General features: G+C 35.3%; 1 protein-coding gene across 8 annotated transcripts in view; it reads left to right on the top strand.

The window, feature by feature from the left end:
* LpR1 (Lipophorin receptor 1) overlaps positions 1–19497 on the top strand; it is a 217739-nt gene that overhangs the window by 145974 nt on the left and 52268 nt on the right. The window contains exon 1 of one of the 8 annotated variants that reach the window (XM_089727595.1): positions 13430–13576. The exons of the other annotated variants lie outside the window; for them this stretch is intronic. The gene's annotated coding sequence lies outside the window, so the exon portion shown is untranslated. Of the gene's footprint in view, positions 1–13429; positions 13577–19497 lie in introns of those variants that run through there. 8 annotated transcript variants of the gene reach the window in all.

Here is a 19497-nt window from a genome sequence, read left to right as displayed (position 1 = left end):
TATTCATGTATCGTATCTTTGAATTTTCGAGAAACAGTCTCTTGGGGTTCCATTTATCGCACACTTCATCAGAACTAGGTTACGTAGGTAATTTAAAAGAATTTTTTTTCGAAAACTTATAATCATGATTTCAATTCATTGTCATGACAATGAATTGCCCGTTCACTGTTTCTTAAAATTTTCTCACAGATAATCAAATCAAGTGTTCTTAGCTCTTGTTAGTGAACATCTGCCATTGCCTTTGTGAAGATGTCGCTCTGTTTACCAGTAGAGCAACAAAAATGGGTTGAATTACGAATTTGTTAATAAGCACCTTCAAAACGAATGCTTCTTCTACGTTTACTTCATCAGTGCAACCACAACCGCTCTGACTAAGTAGAAGATTGGCGGAAGAATGGTGTACCCACCATGAGACATGAGGTCCGAGTCTTAACTGCCACTCCAAATCTAGTTCGGCTTTCAAAGGCCAAATAGAATGTGACGTGAATTTTCCAAATCACGTTATTTGAGTAGACAAATGTAGGAACAAACTTGTATTTTCTTAGTTAGAGAAATAACATTTCACCTTCTTGAGCTTAAGGCTGATTTTCACGTGTACCTTGCAGATTTTGGGGATCGATATTTTATAGCTCTTCAGGGTCCAATCTGAAAATCGTAATAATAATGACGTCATGTGGATCCGCACTCCACTTCCCTGGCGTCGAATTCTAAGGTCCGCATTATAGGTACCCGAGGGAGTCTTTTGGACGGCAAATTGCTATTCAATGCGGCCTGCCCTCGACTAGATATGCCTGTCAGATGTACATAAGGCCTTAGCTTCATACTATTCGTCTAGTTTGACGCGTAAGCATGTATTTATTCCCTTAAGCCGTATAGGGGTCTTAGCATTTTCAGAGCCAGGCTGTGTAAACTTTATAGGCCTTGCGTAATAATATAATCCATAATATAAAGTATAAACCGGTATAATGTTGACATTACGTTTTTTTAAGACAATTTTAAAACACGTTTCTAAGTTTTAAAAACTTTTTTTTTTAGAAAAAACGAAATATTGCTGTGACCCAAAATAAACCAATCATTTATAAGCTTTAGCACCGCGACGTCAACCTGTGTCCAGTAAATGCAAAACTTTTTACGACACAGCCTTCATTATTTTGAATTTCATTAATTTGTCTAAGTTCGGCGTCCATTACAGACCACGACGTTGGGTAATTGCTGCCTTTCACGTAAAATATGGGACAAGTTTTTGGATCCTAATGGAAAATCAAGTAAGCTGAACAAGGGAACGATATCGCCGTGCCGCAAATATCCGACAGCCTTCTGAACCAGCCCCATTTATTAACAGATGGTGGATTATATAGTACCTAATATAGTACTACGTTTGGTTAATTAATTTTTATATCTTGGTGATACACAGTTGCGCATTAATACGCCCGCGCAAGTGAGTTCCACCATCCTGCTTATTTCTGCCTCAAAGGAATCATACGTTTTAGTTTAAATGACGAATACGACCGTTATGAATACAATACAATATATATTTCACTCTAAGGTGACACTTCAAGGTGTGTGGCGGCAATACCCGAGTAGAGACAAGGAGTAGAAGTTAGGTGTGGTGAAAAAACTTCATCCCTAAGTGAGGTAAATAAGCTGAAAAATAATAAACAAAAAGAAAACACAAAGTTCATATTGAAGTCGAAGGTATCAATTTTAAAGTGTTCTGTAAACTTAGTTTACAGATTTCGCGAACGAATAAGTCTGATATTGATATTGGTAATTGCCATTAGTAGTAGTTAGTACGATTCTATTATTACTGTAGTTTTCGTCAAGGACAATTTAGTATTGAATTTGAAAATGTGAGACTTTGTAATCGTCGTCAATGTTATTCGTCAGCATGTAGCAGTAACAGGTACTAAAGTCTGCCTAGAGATTTGAACCAAAGTGAAATCGTTTAAATCAATTCGAGAATACCACTGGGTGGTTGACCTTATAGTAAGTAGGCTTGTGCACGCATCAAATTAAACAGTTAATAAAACAGAATCTGTTACATTTCTACCTATCTTCATAGTATACATTAAGTATCTTATGAAGATAGATTGTTCACAAATTTTCGATTAGTCTATAATTTTCACAATACACATAATTTCATAATTGATTTCAACAAAACAGTTTTTTTTCCTTTGCGATAAAACAATGCGTCTCACAGGTTAAATTTTACAAAGAAGCAACATTTAAATAAATTTAAAAAAAAATTAGAATGTCTTTTATCCTGGATAATCGAATTGAATAATTGAATGTCTGAAACGAGAAAACTTAATTTGATGTAGACTTAAAAGCGAAAGAAAAGTAGACTTGACAATTGAAATAAACAGGATGGGACAGAAACAAAGCGGGTGCGACACTTTATAGGGTATCGTTGTAAAACTGTTTTCTGCAGCCCAAAAATATTAATTTTCTTCAGAAAGGCTACTTTCCTTGTACTGTTAGGAAGTAGCCACATAAAATATATTTGGCTCCTTCGAATGGTTTAAATGCAGTTATTTTAAAGAATTAAAAGTATTCATAAAATTTGTTTCGTCAAACTTATTTGGTTTGCTTGACGTACCGAGCGCACATTACGATTTAGATACCCAAAACTAAAAAAAAACTTAATAATAGCGCAGTGCAGAACTTTGCTTAGTAGACTTAATAAGTATATGTATGGGCTATGGGTAAAACTACATTTATTTGCGGAAGATATACCCACTGAAGGTATTTGGTTTATTAATTAATCTATGTCGAAAATTCTCTTTTTGCGACTTTGTGAATTTTAACTTGTCAAATTTTAGACTACCTCTCAAATATATTTATAAGGCGAAAGTCGAAGATTTCAGGATTACGTAGTTATTTTGATTATACTTACACAAAGGACGGCATTAACACTAAGTACGCCAGAAAAGTCATTGTAATATTACAAAAATATTGTGCTGAACATAATGGATAGTACACAACAAAAGCGGGTGGTTGCCGGCTCAACAAGTGCCCCGGGGCGTGAGCCTTCTCTACTACCCGTTATTTATTACAGGAGTACTGAGAGCTACTGATGAAATTACACAAATGCTAATGAAAACCGAGCTGCAAGAGCGAGATTAGCGTCTTCGCTGTGAAATTGGACTTATTTAGACGCCAATTTCACTGTGAGCCAGGTATTTGCATGGTAACTCTCTTGCCTACCTCCTCTCGGTTACGGCTTTGTTTAAATTTAGATTATAGCTTTAAATAAAATTAATTAATATTACATTCAATATCTTTCGTTTCGAAGTATTAATATATACGTATTACAAAATAATATGGTACTGAGGTATACCGAGAAATGGCAATTGTTTTTTTGCCTCAGCAGGAATGCGATCGGTCTTTGTTCAAAACGAATTTATGTATGATATATTACAGTGCTATCCCTTACCGAACATTGCAGATGTAATTTGTGATATAAATAAGTTTTCCTGAAACTGGTATATTCTGGAAAACTAGTTTTATATTTATTCGGTATTCTATTACGTATGATTTAAAGGCAACCTTAACGAGAGCTGAAACATCCTTCACTAAACTTCAAGATATAATGTATTTCAGCTCTTTACTTTCGCATTCTGTTTTCTAAATTTACTGCACATACAGATTCTAGTGGCAATATTTACAATTCAATTTCAAAATTCAAAATTATATGATCATTATATCATCATATAATTTGATTCGATTTGCTAACTACATTAAAAATCTTGCGAACTTCAATGCGACTGTAATGTCGAATTGGGTTGGATAATTTGTAATTTTTTTTTCAATGACACACGTCCTCTCGTCGTCCTTATTCTAATAAATATTTTTTATATCTGAATATCCGCTTCCCGATTTTGAGTCTAAAGCAGTTTAATTGGTTTTGATAATATTTCTAACTCTCAAAAAACTCAAGCAAATTTTATCCAAAGGCTACTTATAGTGTACCAAGTTAACACAAAAGCGTAACACTAATTCGTGAGCAAAATACATTTAATGGATTCAGTCACGTTGTCGACACTAAATTAATGTCTACCTGATCATAATATAGCCCATAGCATTTTCAACCCCTTCGATAACTTTAAGGTGGAAAACGGGAAGACTAGTATGATTTATTTCTTGATCAATTTATAAGAAGTCGAAACTGTAAAAGTGCCAAACTTTTGGCCCAAAACTGATATATTTTCCTTATATTTATGATCATATATTATTATTATATATTTTCCTTTCCTTTCGTAACTTCCCAATACACATTAGCGCCTTTGAAACACAATATCTTGAATGATCAAACGTTAAGATTATTGTTATAACAACCGGAGCGATAGTTCGGTTTCACTCTTGTAACTTAACAACGATTTGTTTATAACATTGGAATTTTTTGTATTTCTTTATTTTAATTTTCGTTTATATTATTTTTTATGGTGTATTTTTTTACAATTAAATTCTTGATTATATTCGTGCATTATTAGAAGCACTTTTCAATTTGCTCTGTATCAGAAAGTAGATGTAATTTACCGAAATAACCACGCGTGATAATAAGTACTCTGGCATCAACATTTGCCTACACTTATACTTCCATTTAGCCCAAATATACATATTATTTGTTTGTGTTTTGTTAGTATAGTGCTACCTTGTCTATGTGTTAAATAATTTCGGATCGTATAAAAAAGATATTTCAATCTTTTTGGTCCGCTTCAGGATTATTTGGAACAGGTTATTTTAATGAAATAAGCCTTTGTATTTATCTACATGCTAAAAACAACTATATAGTTTAATGGGAAAATTTCTGTTTATTTGTTTCTCTGAAATCTCTTTGAGCAAAATCTGCGAAATGAGAATTTATTTTCATGAATTTGATCGTTATCTCTATAACAATGTTTTTTTTTTGTTTCAATTAAACTCTGGCGTTTTAGGAAAAGTTGAATCTAGGAGATGAAATAGCTGCTGTAAATGTGTAGATATAATTTACTAATAAAAGTCGAAGTATCAGTAAGGTGAATTACTGAGCTTAGAAAAAAAAAAGTGTTTTAATTAACCATAGTATGATGACCATATAATGATCGAAGACAGACGCCACGCTTCTAATTTTATATTACGTAACAAAGTCAAACAACACACATTGTGTCCTACAATAACGCTTGTCCCTAGTTTATTAGACAAAGATTAATGATAGACATAAAGATTTGTAGGATGCATGTTAGCTTGGAAAAGTCTATTTACATAAATAACTATTTGGCTCTTCTTTGGCTTTCTCTTTAATCTTCCTTCGTAACGTTTGTAGCTAGTGGTTTCCTCCTTTAAAACCTTTGATATTTTTCATCACGATCTCTCTATTTTTATAGAACCATTCTTATTAATTGCTTTTCCTCAAACATTCGAACACCTCGTTCGAATTTTCAAGAACTGAGTATTTATTAAGTCGTTTTTTGTTCGAGTATACTTGATGATTGCTTTTTATATAAATCAGAAACTATTTATTCAACGCGTTTATCACAGCCAAGTTTCAACTACCGCTGATGTCAGCCGTGTAAGCCCTTAATATATTACTGAGGGTACCTCAGTACATGTCCGTCCTTAATCTCGGGTTACATATCGCGAAAATTTCTAAGCCAACTTTAGTAAATGTTGCTACTGTTTTACCGTTGAGGGATGATTAGGATTTACCATATTACCCTTTGGCGGTTTGTTGTATTATTGGTAAATTAGTACACCCGTGGTTATATCATTTTGTAAGATATTCGTAAATATTTAATAAATAGTTCAGAAAGCAAATAATATTTGCATTTAAGTTACTGTGTGAATTTCGAAATCTATTCTCTTGATGTGACATTTTTTCTACTTGCCCACTCTTTACCAGTGGGAATACAAATAGTACTAGATACTCTGAGGAACGAAAATATTAATAATGGAATCGCAAAAAATAACAGAAACTTTTTTATAATAACAGCGGGACGAAGTCTAAAAAATATTATTGTTGGATTAAACAAAGTCGAAAGGTGACCCTATTCATTCCTCAATTTAGCACCCACCCAGCCTAATCCGAGGTTCATGAGGGCTTATTTCATATTTACCCCACTTGACTCCCCTTGGCGTTAATGAAACTTTTCCTGGTATTTTCTTTATCACGTGCCAATATTATGATATTATGTTGTTTAAAATTGGATTTCAGAATGGTACACACGGAAATTGTAATTGCGTTTTCCTTATATTTTTGCAGGGCTTATTAAGTTAAATGTATGAATTAATATGCGTAGATATTATAATGGGCCGAAAAATAAACGAATTATACTCATCGAATAAGTCTAGTTATTTTTAAGGTCGAAAAATCATTACGTTTCTAACACATTTAGTGGGCACTGGAAAACGTATATATGAATAAATTATGTTTTACATTATTTATTTTATTTATTTATTGATGCACAAAACAGATCACAATGATAACATTACATTACATATTAACTAAGACGTACAAATGTTACCTAAATCTGATCTGGATTGTTATCTAAATGACATGTGCACTTAGCAAACCCATATTAGTGTACATAGCAAGCGAGCATCCAAATTGGTTATTGAAAACAAAATTACAAATAAAATTACAACATCCAGTGCAAAAAAAAAAAAACCAAAAAAAAACAAGAAGTATCCACATAATATGTAGATAACTATTGTATAATACAATTAACACAACGAATCCGTGACCCTAGCTGCAGCTATACATACTTTACATTATTGTATATGAAATACTTTAAATATTTATCCTCATAATTAAGCTGCTTTCAGACTACGCTATGCTATAGTGCCATATAGTACAGCAGCCTATATTTAGGCAATAATATATAGTACGGTACAGTGTGAACGTGTCCATAACAATGTATGGTGCGCGATATTGTTGTGCTATGAGCTATATACTATATGCTATTATATTATAGCGCAGTCTGAATGCAGCTTTAGTAACAAGAACTGCTTATTCATCACTATTATTATTACTGGTGGTAGGACCTCTTGTGAGTCCGCGCGGGTAGGTACCAACGCCCTGCCTATTTCTGCCGTGAAGCAGTAATGCACTTCGGTATGAAGGGTAGGGCAGCCGTTGTAACTATACTGAGATCTTAGAACTTATATCTCAAGGTGGGTGGCGCATTTACGTTGTAGATTTCCATGGGCTCCAGTAACCACTTAACACCAGGTGGGCTGTGAGCTCGTCCACCCATCTAAGCAATAAAAAATTAATAAAAAAACTTAGTTTTCGAAATACTGATTCACAATCTGATCTGGAAATTTTTATATTAATCCTAAATGACTCAAAACTTACTTTAAATGATTGTATTTTAGGGATGAAAAGTTAAAAAACCTAGATCGCACTGTACCCGAGACGATTCATTCGAAAAGTGCGATCTTAAAAATGGATAATCTTTTGGTGAGCTGGTTTGATAACTCGAACAATAATGCTGCGAAAGGGAGGAGTGTTTTATGAGAAAATCGATGATACGTGGGTTGGGGGACGAATCACAGAAAAAAGAAATTTAGCGTTCAGGTTTCTTACCTATTTCAGTTTATAGGGTCTACTGGAACGGGCACTGTTACGGTTTTATACCAATTAAAAGGGTATCTCATCTGGAGTTCTGGATGATAAAGATGATGACTAAAAATTAATTAATAAAAGTAGGGGCAGCGCGGCCGACCCGCGAATCTAGTTTGCCAACCGAGAAGTGTCAAAAATCTAGTCATGAACGCCCGCGTCAACTCGCGTCCAGTGCTGCCGTGGTAAAAAATTCAAAACTTACAGATTGGTTTCGAACAACCAGTAAAAATATCTTTTTGGATGTTATAGCGTAATTTTTTTTTATTGCTTATATGGGTGGACGAGCTCACAGCCCACCTGATGCTAAGTGGTTACTGAAGCCCATAGACATCTACAACGTAAATTCGCCACCCACCTTGACATATTATTATAAGTTCTAAGGTTTCAGTATAGTTACAACGGCTGTCCCACCCTTTAAACCGAAACGCATTACTACTTCACGGCAGAAATAGGCAAGGCGGTGGTACCTACCCGTCCGGACTCACAAGAGGTCCTACCACCAGTTATTACGCAAATTATAATTTTGCGGGTTTGATTTTCATTACACGATGTTATTCCTTCACCGTGGAAGTCAATCGTGAACATTTGTTAAGTACGTATTTCATTCCCGTCGACCGAGGGAACCGGCGGTCGTGTTGATGGCGACCGCCGGTCCGGGATGGATGTAATGTGCACTGCGTAAACCCTGTCCCGCCGTCTCAATAGCTCCGACTGGGTTCCCACCCGGTCCGGGGTAGGGTGCCGCCTGTGAGCGGCAGGAGTTTTTAGTGAGGTTCGACTCCCACATACCTGCCGTGCGGGTGGGGATCCGGCGATTTTCTCCTGTGGAAAAAAAAAAGTACGTATTTCATTAGAAAAATTGGTACCCGTCTGCGGGATTCGAACATTGGTCCATCGCTAGATACGAATGCACCGGACGTCTTATCCTTTAGGCCACGACGACTTCAAAATAATTTATTTACAGTCACAAGCCCTAATCTATCTTCATATTTAATTTATGTGTTTTTTATCGAATCATAATTGACTAATTTATTGGACATTAACACAAGAGTTGTTGGAACATTACAATGTTGCAATTATAAAAATAATTAAGATTAAATGTTAAGGGTCACACTAATCTGTTTTGTTGCTGTCGTACAAATCGTTACGGAGTAATCAATAATGGCCAGTTTTTTTAATGAAATAAAATTTCTTTCGAGTACCCAATTAAAATTAAAAAATTTGACATAATAAAAATTTTTAACAAATCAATATGGCGCCAAAGTTGAAGAAAGCTGTAGTGAATAAATTATAATTTTGTTGATAAGCTTTCTACTAGTAATATCTAAAACGTATAATGCATAGCGCCCATTATCTCGATGTGTAATGAGAAATTTCATCGCGAGTCTGCCATATAAAGTAGTCGTGTATTAACTAAATAACACCATGAATTAAGTGTGAAAAGGCTTTAATTGAAATAAAAATAGAATAGGGAAAACATTATATCAGTACATCATACATCATCAGCATATGACGCTGCTTAAATTGTTTAATATTACGCTCGAACGATATCAAAGGGCAAAATCAAGTTCAGATTACGTTACAGATAAATAAATGCGAAACCGCAACAACTGCATAATGTGTGTAATTAAATATTAATAGTTACCATAAATCAACTGTAATGTTTATTGTAGCGGGTCTCATTGAATAAATGGTTCAATAAATTAATTATTACCGATGTGTGGCTTTGAATATTTACTTCCCTATCTACACGAACATTGAATTGTATGCGTGCTAATGCAGAAGTCGAATACATTGTAAGTATGAAAATATAAACTGCAGACGGTCTTTAAAGCATGTTTTATTGCTTCCGATAACTAGGGAGCAACCACATATTCACAGCCACAATCCATTTTACCGGCGAAGACTTTATTCTAAAGAGGGACACGTGAAGCACTCCTATTATTTTTTGAAGATATTCGATTCGTAGTAATCGAATGTTACTTTTTTCAATTACCAGCTTCCGATTATTTTCTGTTTTTTTTTCCATCTGAAGCCTAGCTCTTTCATAATTCGTCGTAAACTTCATTCCGAGCCATTAAAATGTATATCTTCTTTAAAATTTTCGAAGCCTTTTTATTACAGATTGAACGAAACTATCCATTCCGGTAACTTTCTTCTTCCCTGATCTTTTCTTACCCGGAGTCCCAAGCACGATGAGCAAGCCAGAGCCTTTAGCTTCGTTAATAATGCACCTAACAGTACTCACTGATGTTTTTGTTGCTTCCGAAGTCTGTTTTACTTTTTCCATAATATCATTCTTCCCCTGTTTTATAATGAAGCAATATACGTCGTACACAATTTTTCTACCCTTTCTTTTGAATACTCCACCAGTTTGTCGCGGCATAGTGTATTTTTTATAAAAAATCAACAAACACTCAACAAATAGCAATGGCAACAAAGTCAACAAGCAATTATAATAAAATATAACTTAACGATTAATAACGATAGATTTTTCACTGTACGCAAGCGTACTTTACGCAAGGTTCGACTGATCTACCAATAACGCGCTCGATACGATTTCCCCTGCCGTCGCGCCTCACCCTCACCACCAAAGTGATCTAAAATTCGGTTCTGCGCAGCCAAGGTCATTTGCTCACGATGTTTGCCGGTTACTATACCAATCTTTCTTAATGAAATACGTACTCAACAATTGTTCACAATTGACTTCCATGGCGAAGGAATAACATCGCGTAACAACAATCAAATCTGCAAAATTATAATTTGTGTAATTACTGATGGTAGCGCCTCTTGTGAGTCCGCACGGGTAGCTACCAACCTTGCCTATTTCTGCCGAGAAGCAGTTTACGTACAGCCGTAAATTATTTACAAGTACCGATTTTTCTTCATCGGTCAAGGACAGTAAATACCAGGTACCAAGGTGTTGGCACATACTCTCCATACGATCGGCCACGAGGCTAGCTATGCAAATTTATTTTCCGGGTCTGATTGTTCGAAGTTATTCCTCCGTCTCGGAAGTGAATCGCGCACACGTGTTCATTTCCATTCACTTATAATTTTTGTGTTTTACAAGTTCTGAAGTTTCGAATATTTTCCAAGTCTACTTACTCTATGTACAACCTTGAATACGGGACAAAATGGAAGGTACATGCTTTTAATGATTTTTAGGTTCGCAAAAACCGAAGAGAAGTAATTTGCTTAAAAGCTTTAGGTTTTATCTTGATCTAAATTAAGAAGACTACTCAACTTAACCTTACGCCAAACATCATATTATAATATAACGAATAACGGGAGTCCTCAACAAAGCGAAGCGGTACTTCACGCCTGGACAAAGGCTTTTGCTTTACAAAGCACAAGTACGGCCTCGCGTGGAGTACTGCTCCCATCTCTGGGCCGGGGCTCCCAAATACCAGCTTCTTCCATTTGAGCCCATACAGAGGAGGACCGTTCGGATTGTTGATAATTATAATCCCATTCTCACGGATCGGTTGGAACCTCTGGGTCTGCGGAGGGACTTCGGTTCCCTCTGTATTTTGTACCGTTCCATGGAGAGTGCTCTGAGGAATTATTCGAGATGATACCGGCATCTCGTTTTTACCATCGCACCGCCCGCCATCGGAGTAGAGTTCATCCATACTACTTGGAGCTACTGCGGTCATCCACAGTGCGTTTCCAGAGGTCTTATTTGCCACGTACCATCCGGCTATGGAATGAGCTCCCCTCCACGGTGTTTCCCGAGCGCTATGACATGTCCTTCTTCAAACGAGGCTTGTGGAGAGTATTGAGCGGTAGGCAGCGGCTTGGCTCTGCCCCTGGCATTGCTGAAGTCCATGGGCGACGGTAACCACTCAGGTGGGCCGTATGCTCGTATGCCTACAAGGGCAATAAAAAAAAAACTCATCGTATTTAAAGTAAACGATAGGAACAAGAAAATAACCAGTAATGTATCCGACGCCGCCGACAAGAAATTCATCTAAAAAAATAACCATTTTCCACCTTTAATAACATTAACATACGAGAACGCTGCTAATTGCTTTGCGCTTACAAGTAGCTCTCAAGTACCGCTCAGCTATTTGCCTCATGAAATCCGCACTGCCGCCAATAAGAGACCGAAACTGTATAAATACTTTTTTTTATTACTTATATGGGTGGACGAGCTTACAGCCCACCTGATGTTAAGTGGTTACTGGAGCCCATAGACATCTACAACATAAATGCGCCACCCACCTTGAGATATAAGTTCTAAGGTCTCAGTATAGGTACAACGGCTGCCCCGCCCTTCAAACCGAAACGCATTACTGCTTCTGCCGTATAATCATTTATGAATGTAATTTTACTTTCATGTTAGGACTTATTAATTGCTGTATGCAAAAAATGTGGATGGGCACCACCATTCTGCCTATTACTATTAGCCATCTGCCTCTTACTATTACAGCCGTTACGCAACAAAATTTGGTCTTCAATTCCATGTCTTGGGATGGATGGGTGAATTCATAACAATATACAGAGTAAAGTATGCTTTATTGTATCCCAAAATAAACACAAATGCAAACAATTTTAATAGAAAAGTACAATGTGGGCGGTCTCATAGCTAAGAGCGGTCTCTCCTAGACAAGTTTTTATAAAAATATGGTTATTAGTTATTACATTGTCATGGAATAGTATAGAATTCGTATAACACTCTTGAACTTCAACGTTAATGTTACAAATGATTGACTCTCTGTCTAATATGATATTAAATCTCTTATCTCTTCTTGTTCTACTGCTGTACTGTCTGTTCTTGTAGAAGTACAACTTGTTCTTTTACTAATTTTTTAACATATTTAAATTTTCTTTTCGCTGCTTGACCGTATTTATACTGACCAGGATAATACCACCACCAGATTTTTCGTAACTATAACTCACAAAACATTATATTCATATTAGTCTTCTGTACAAATTCTTTGTTCTGTCTTGAAACCTGCTTACTGAAAACTTGTTTTTCGGATATTCTTCTTAGCGGTTCTTTTACCATTGTGTTTACTTCTTCGAGTTATACGACTTCTATAGAACTTAATAATTAACTTTAAATAATAATTTAAGTTTTATTTATTTAATAATAGTTTTAGTTTAATTTAATATGTAATATATTAGTTAAGGAAAATAATAGTTTTTTCTTCTGTTTCTTAACCGATTTTCTTTGTAGCAATTAACGAGCGAGATAGTGTTATCAACAAACAAAAATGGGATCAGTTAATTTTTTCAATTATTCCCGAAAAAAATTTATTATGTATAAAGTGAAAACAATTTTTATATTTCCCTGTCTAGATCATATCCATGCTTGTATTGGTTATGCTTTTAGAAGCTTGCGAAACAATATTTGTGCGTCGCATTTTATTTCCTGTACTATGTCTAAGAACAACAAATTCCACTTTAGTACACGAGGCGGATACTATAAAACGAATTGGAGCGTACAAGAATAAAGGCCTATGCCTCAGAAAAGAAACTCTCGACTTTGTAGCAATGAAAAGGGTTTTATTACCGCAAAACGTAACAGGGCTGCCTTTACAAAACCTTTAGTACGCAACACTTTCTACGCCACAACACGTGTTTAGTTTGCAACACCAAATCGACTATAAACCATCGATTTTCGCACATAACGACGTTAAAGACGTAACATCGACCCCGTTTCAATAAAATCCACATTTTCTTTCACAGGCGTCTTGGTGCCTTGGTAACATTCATGATGGAGTTTAGTGACTTCCCAAGTAGCAGGTTATCAGATGTGGGGGCGTAGAGGGGAGTAGTGGGGTGGGAGGGGTAGAAAAGCTCTATGTTAGTGGAGGATTCCCGCCCCCGCGTTCAGAGTAGCACTTGCGTCCCGACACTCGGCGCGCCCGATCGTGTGCCATCCGCGGTTCCCACAAAGGGTCCCTTTACGCGCTACAAATTAATTAAATATCAAAAGTTGCTTTTAAATTGTGCCAAAAGGTTTGTTGTGAATACTCAGAGTGTTAAATACGTGTGTTTTTACGATTCTTTTCCAAGGTGATCGTTAAAAAAATCCAAAGTGAAAATTTTAGGATATTAAAAATATAAATTTCGAATTAATTTCAAAATAATATTTAATTAAAATGAAATAGGACTCCGAATAATTATTTCTACTTATTTTCTTCTCTATTTTATTTCATGATAGTACGATATTGATGCTGATAAGCTTGTACCTTCGGAACTATTAAAATTGAAAGCTATTTGTGGCGCGGGTATAAAGTCCTCATAGCTATCCACCATCTTACTTATTTTTGCTTTAAAGCAAATTTAGAGTCTAGTTTGAAGGAAAATAGTTTAAAGTTTGAGCTCATGTTAGCTCGTCTTTAATTATCGGGCTACATATAATGATGTCTATAGGCTCACGTTTGCTTAGACCCAGTGATAATTAATAGGTCACCTAATATATGAACAAGATTCATTGTTCCCGACGAATTCGGGCACAACTTGCCAAGTCAAATGAATAAGTTCGATCGATAAATCTATTCATGTTTCACTTTAAACTTTCTCCAGACAGACTAGACAACAAATTTGCATTGGAAAACAAAGAAACAACAAGAGTAATTGTTTGCTTCGATCTTGTTTTAGAAAATAATGTGACGATTTCGTTGGCTTAGAAACTTTATAGGTTTAAATTTTTTGTCTTAAATATATAAAAAAAATTAATACCTATAATTTTAGTCAAAATAAGGTATGCACCATACTCATAAGTGACTTTTTTTTAAATAGCGCTAATTAATTCTAAATTTTACTAATATGTATATGTTAAATAAATCTTAATGAGTTTAATGTTGTGTTCGGTAATTAATTTACGTACACAATTAATTTAAGCACATACTAATTACGAATAGGGTTTATTACAAATGAGAATTTACTTTTTTTTTGATAAATTTTTGCTAAATAACGCCGGTCACTTATCCAGAGAAGATGAACTTTGTACTGTAGATAGTGAGTGACGTGGGTGTAACAATTTGCATGCACGCAAATACAATTCCTTAAATTTTATATATGAAATGAAAAAAGCATTCGCTCTTGCACTTCATAAATACTGTTGTTGTACCAACGACCTGTTAACACAAATAGAAAATTAGGTTTGTAGCACAAAATAAGCTAATCAAGATAATGAATATATTCATGACCCAAATGTATCAAAACGCCGATAAATCGTTCAACTCTGTACAAAAGTTAAATTTAACACTTGACCTTTCTGTTGCTTCGATTTGATATCATTCGTAGCTGTTGTCAATTATTGTCATTAATATCAAATTATCGCTCTAATTACTCAAGTCTGTATGATTTTGAATCGTATAACTTTCGTGATTAGGCGTGAACTTTGAATGTCGAACTAAATTTGTTTACTAATAATATCAACTAAATGATTCATGGTCACTAAAAAGTTCAAGGGAAATAAAACAAAAATATTATCATCCGTATCATACTTGTATTGAGGAATGCTTAATAATAATTAGGAATACTTTTTTATTGTTCTATAGGAACAGACTTCGCTCTTGTTACGGCTACTTTTTTTTTATTGCTGAAATGGGTGAACGAGCTCGCAACCCACCTGGTTTTAAGTGGTTACTGGAGCCCATAGACATGTACAACGTAAATGCGCCACCCACCATGAGATATAAGTTGTAAGGTCTCAAGTATAGTTACAATGGCTGCCCCACCCTTCAAACAGAAACGCATTGCTGCATCACGGCAGAAATAGGCAGGGTGGTGGTACCTACCCGCGCGGACTCACAAGACGTCCTACTGCCAGTAATTACGCAAATTATAATTTTGCGGGTTACCACAAAACGAAGTCCCAGCGGAATTCTTTCAAGGCTATCTCACTTCACCACCGGAATAGACGAAAGCTTCCTAGCAATAATCGGTAAGATGATCCTGCCCTTCTCCCAGTCACCTGGAGTCGGCGCAACATGTTTTCTCCTTCTATACTCCTCTATCATATACCATTTCTTCGCTCACTCCTTTCTTACACATATCCTCTTTCACGCAATGCATCCCTTTCTTCTTAGGTCTACCTCTGCCTCTATATGCTTCCACATTCATAGTTAACACTCTCTTACCAACCTCATTTTCATTTCGTCTTACCGCACGTCCATACCATCCAAATCAGCTGCTCTTGAGTTGTTAGGTCTCCTTCGGAGGCGCTCGGGCAGCTGTTAGCAAATCCCACTCCTCCTGACTGAGCCTTTGCTCGCCCACCTGTCCTGGTGAAACTGTAAACGCGTCCGGGCCACCAAACGCGTACTTCGCAACTTCTCTGTCACAGGTCTTTCAGACTTCCTCTTAAGATATTCATTCCATCAGTGTATCACCGTAGATAGACATTCAGTGTATGAGGTTTAATAAATGCTTAATTCCATGTGAGCCTGAGTTTGTCTTCGCATGTACCTATATCAATAAAAAACTAAGTGCGTGCCACTTACCTTATTGGGAAATAGAAATGAAGTCTCGTGTCTCTAGTAAGATGAAACCTCGCTGTCGACCTGGTTCTCGATTGAGTTTTTTTTATTTTCAATTAAAGTCGTGTACTTTCTTCTAGTGAATGATTTTCACTCGTTCCACAAATGTTATTTATCTAACGGCGGTAAGGCGTCTATTGAGCTTGCATCAATAATTATCACCACCCTCCCTATTTTTGCCGCACAGCAGTAATGCGGACCGGTTTCAAAGGTGGGGTAGCCTTTGTACTAGACTAAAACTTAGAAAATATGTCTCAAGGTGGGTGTCGGTATTTACGTTGTTGATGTCAATGGGCTTTGGTAGCCATTATCATCAGTTGAGCCGTGGGCTCGTTCACCCGTCCTAGCAATAAAAAGATGTCACAAAAAATGTTTTCTAACTGATTCTTATTATCATTACTGTCGAACCTCAATATTAAATTGAATAGACCAGAACTGTATAAGAAATTACGATCGAATTCCAGCGCTTTGAACTTATGACACGCCAAAAATTCATTTCCGATTTTTAGGATGGACTCATAGTGTAATTTCTCTATATTTATCTCTCTCTAATGCAAACATTACAAGAGAATGAGCGATCTATCAAGTCTCAGGGAGTCTGCGAGGTATAGTGAAAATATTTTATCAGAAAGACTTCTTATGATGTAATTTTACTTGCTATTTGATTGTAAGAAATTAAATAAAAAACAAAGCATAATATCTCACCCCAAAAACCCAAATTGTCGATTTCTTTTAAGCATTTCAAAATAAAAGTATAATTATATTTATATAGATATACATACTTTATTGTATTTAATTTTTTTATGTTATCTCCACTATCCTGCAAAAATGATGAGTTCTTATTTTTCAATTAGGAGAAAGCTAATCATTGTTCTAACGTATAAAATATAAAATAAAGCTATGTATCTAAAGGCCTTGAAGCAGTTTCGGTTTGAAGGGTGGAGCGGCAATTGTACTGTGGGCTTTAGTAACCACTTAATAATACCAAAAAAGCAAAAAAAAATGATTACGATATAGTGTAATATTTATATTATTACATGACAAAGTACATCAATGAAAACAATCATGTACATAACATAATTAGAAAAAATAAATAGCTAAACGAAATCATATAATGTTTACTATATTAGTGTAGATATTACCCGATTTCGGATTTCAGATATCCTAGAAGATTTACCGTCGTAATAGGTTCGAAGATAACTACAATTTACTGCGACCGTTCCAACGAAGTTATCGTATGATATATAGCTATTTTTGTACGTACATGTGACACGATTTATTACCTATTCAGTATAAAAAAGATCGAACACAAGAACACTTTATTTGGTCATGAAAAAAATTTAAACAATATTTCCTTCGCGAAGACGGAAAAGTTTTAATTTCTTTATAATTAAATTACCTCGGTTTCTTTTGAATACTTCCTTGCAATAACATGTGTATATATGAGTGTTGGCGGTTGTTTGTTGTTTTACTTCAATTTCTATGAGTTCTTTTACGAGTATCAGTAAAATTGTTCATAATTTATTCATTGAAATAATTCGTACAATAAGAAGACGTAAAATATAGCGCGTATTTATATACATACTCCCAAAAACAATTATTACCTCGTGTCTGTATAAAACCGTTGAAGGGATTCTTATTTAGAAAAAGTTGGAAATACAAAGGAACGTCTTGTAATACATAACCTCGAACACAAGATAAATAATTGAACTGTACTTACTGTAAAGATCTCGCGAAATGTCTGAGTAAGTACAAAGCTGGTTGATGTAAGTGGAGTACTTAAAAATATAGAATGACTTAATTTTATACCGAATAACAAAAAAAAGTACTGCCGGTTTGGGAATTAATCTATATATATATAAATGAATTGCTGTTCGTTAGTCTCGCTAAAACTCGAGAACGGCTGGACCGATTTGGCTAATTTTGGTCTTGAATTATTTGTGGAAGTCCAGAGAAGGTTTAAAAGGTACATAAATACGAAAATGCTGGGAATTAAATAAAAATAACAATTTTGTTTTTCCTGTGATGTGTCCCCCGTCGGACGGATTCCTTTTGTTTGTTTTAGGTTTATTTTATACAAAAGTTTAGGTCTTTTACTTGTCGATTGAGGCACTACGAAGTCTGCCGGGTCAGCTAATTTTCCTATAAATTTTTAAATACCCTCGTTTTGAACGAACAGCTCGCTTTTATTTATTTAGGTTTTCCAACAAAATACATGCACAATACAATTTGATTTTTCTAAATCTTTGTACCGTTACTGACAAAATCGACAAATATTTCTTGTGGAATGTTCTCGAAGAAAACAAGAATGCTCTGACTGAGAGAGATTAGAAATTATTAAAAATATTAGATTTGATTATCGTTCTATTTTCCGTTTTTACTCTAAGCACGTTTGATAATAATCAATTAGTTTGACAGCTATTTACCTACATATAAACAGCAACACATATAATAACGTCATATTAAGAAATAAACATAAACAATTAAAATGGCGTATCTTTTTCAGTGTCGATTGTAAAATAAAAGTAAAGTTTCCAGTATAAGTAATTCAAAAAATTGTATTATAAATGGGCACAAAAATCATCTCTGATAGCGTTGTAGAAAATGCACGTAATAAAAATAAAATAATTTTATTGTAAAAAATTATTGTAATAGGGTATTATTGATTTAAAACAAATGCAAATGATTCCTACATCCATTATTGTATTGGAAGCGCAGTCACTGTACCTTTTTGTTTGTTCTTTCATTGGAAATTTCAATTACTGAGGGAACTGAGCGAGCACCTGACACAGCTACATACAAGTCTTCACTGATTAATACAGCTTTCATCTTTGTATATGTAACACTAACGTGTCAAACGTTAATTTATTATTAATTATTTAGAATATTAAAATAAATAAATAGAGATAATCCTAAAACGTATAATATGTACGTATATATATATATATTTTTTTTTTTTTATTGCTTAGATGAGTGGACGAGCTCACAGCCCACCTGGTGTTAAGTGGTTACTGGAGCCCATAGACATCAACAACGCAAATGCGCCACCCACCTTGAGATATAAGTTCTAAGGTCTCAATTATAGTTACAACGGCTGCCCCACCCTTCAAACCGAAACGCATTACTGCTTCACGGCAGAAATAGGCAGGGTGGTGGTGGTACCTACCCGTGCGGACTCACAAGAGGTCCTACCACCAGTAATTACGCAAATTATAATTTTGCGGGTTTCATTTTTATTACACGATGTTATTCCTTCACCGTGGAAATCAATCGTGAACATTTGTTGAGTACGTATTTCATTAGAAAAATTGGTACCCGCCTGCGGGATTCGAACACCGGTGCATCGCTCAACACGAATGCACCGGACGTCTTATCCGTTAGGCCACGACG

This window comes from Bombyx mandarina, chromosome 05 (genome assembly GCF_030267445.1).
Source record: "Bombyx mandarina strain Sakado chromosome 05, ASM3026744v2".
NCBI classification, from domain to species: Eukaryota; Metazoa; Arthropoda; class Insecta; order Lepidoptera; family Bombycidae; genus Bombyx; species Bombyx mandarina.
The sequence above is the reverse complement of the archived record's forward strand: the minus strand, read 5'-3'. Positions and strand labels throughout refer to the sequence as shown.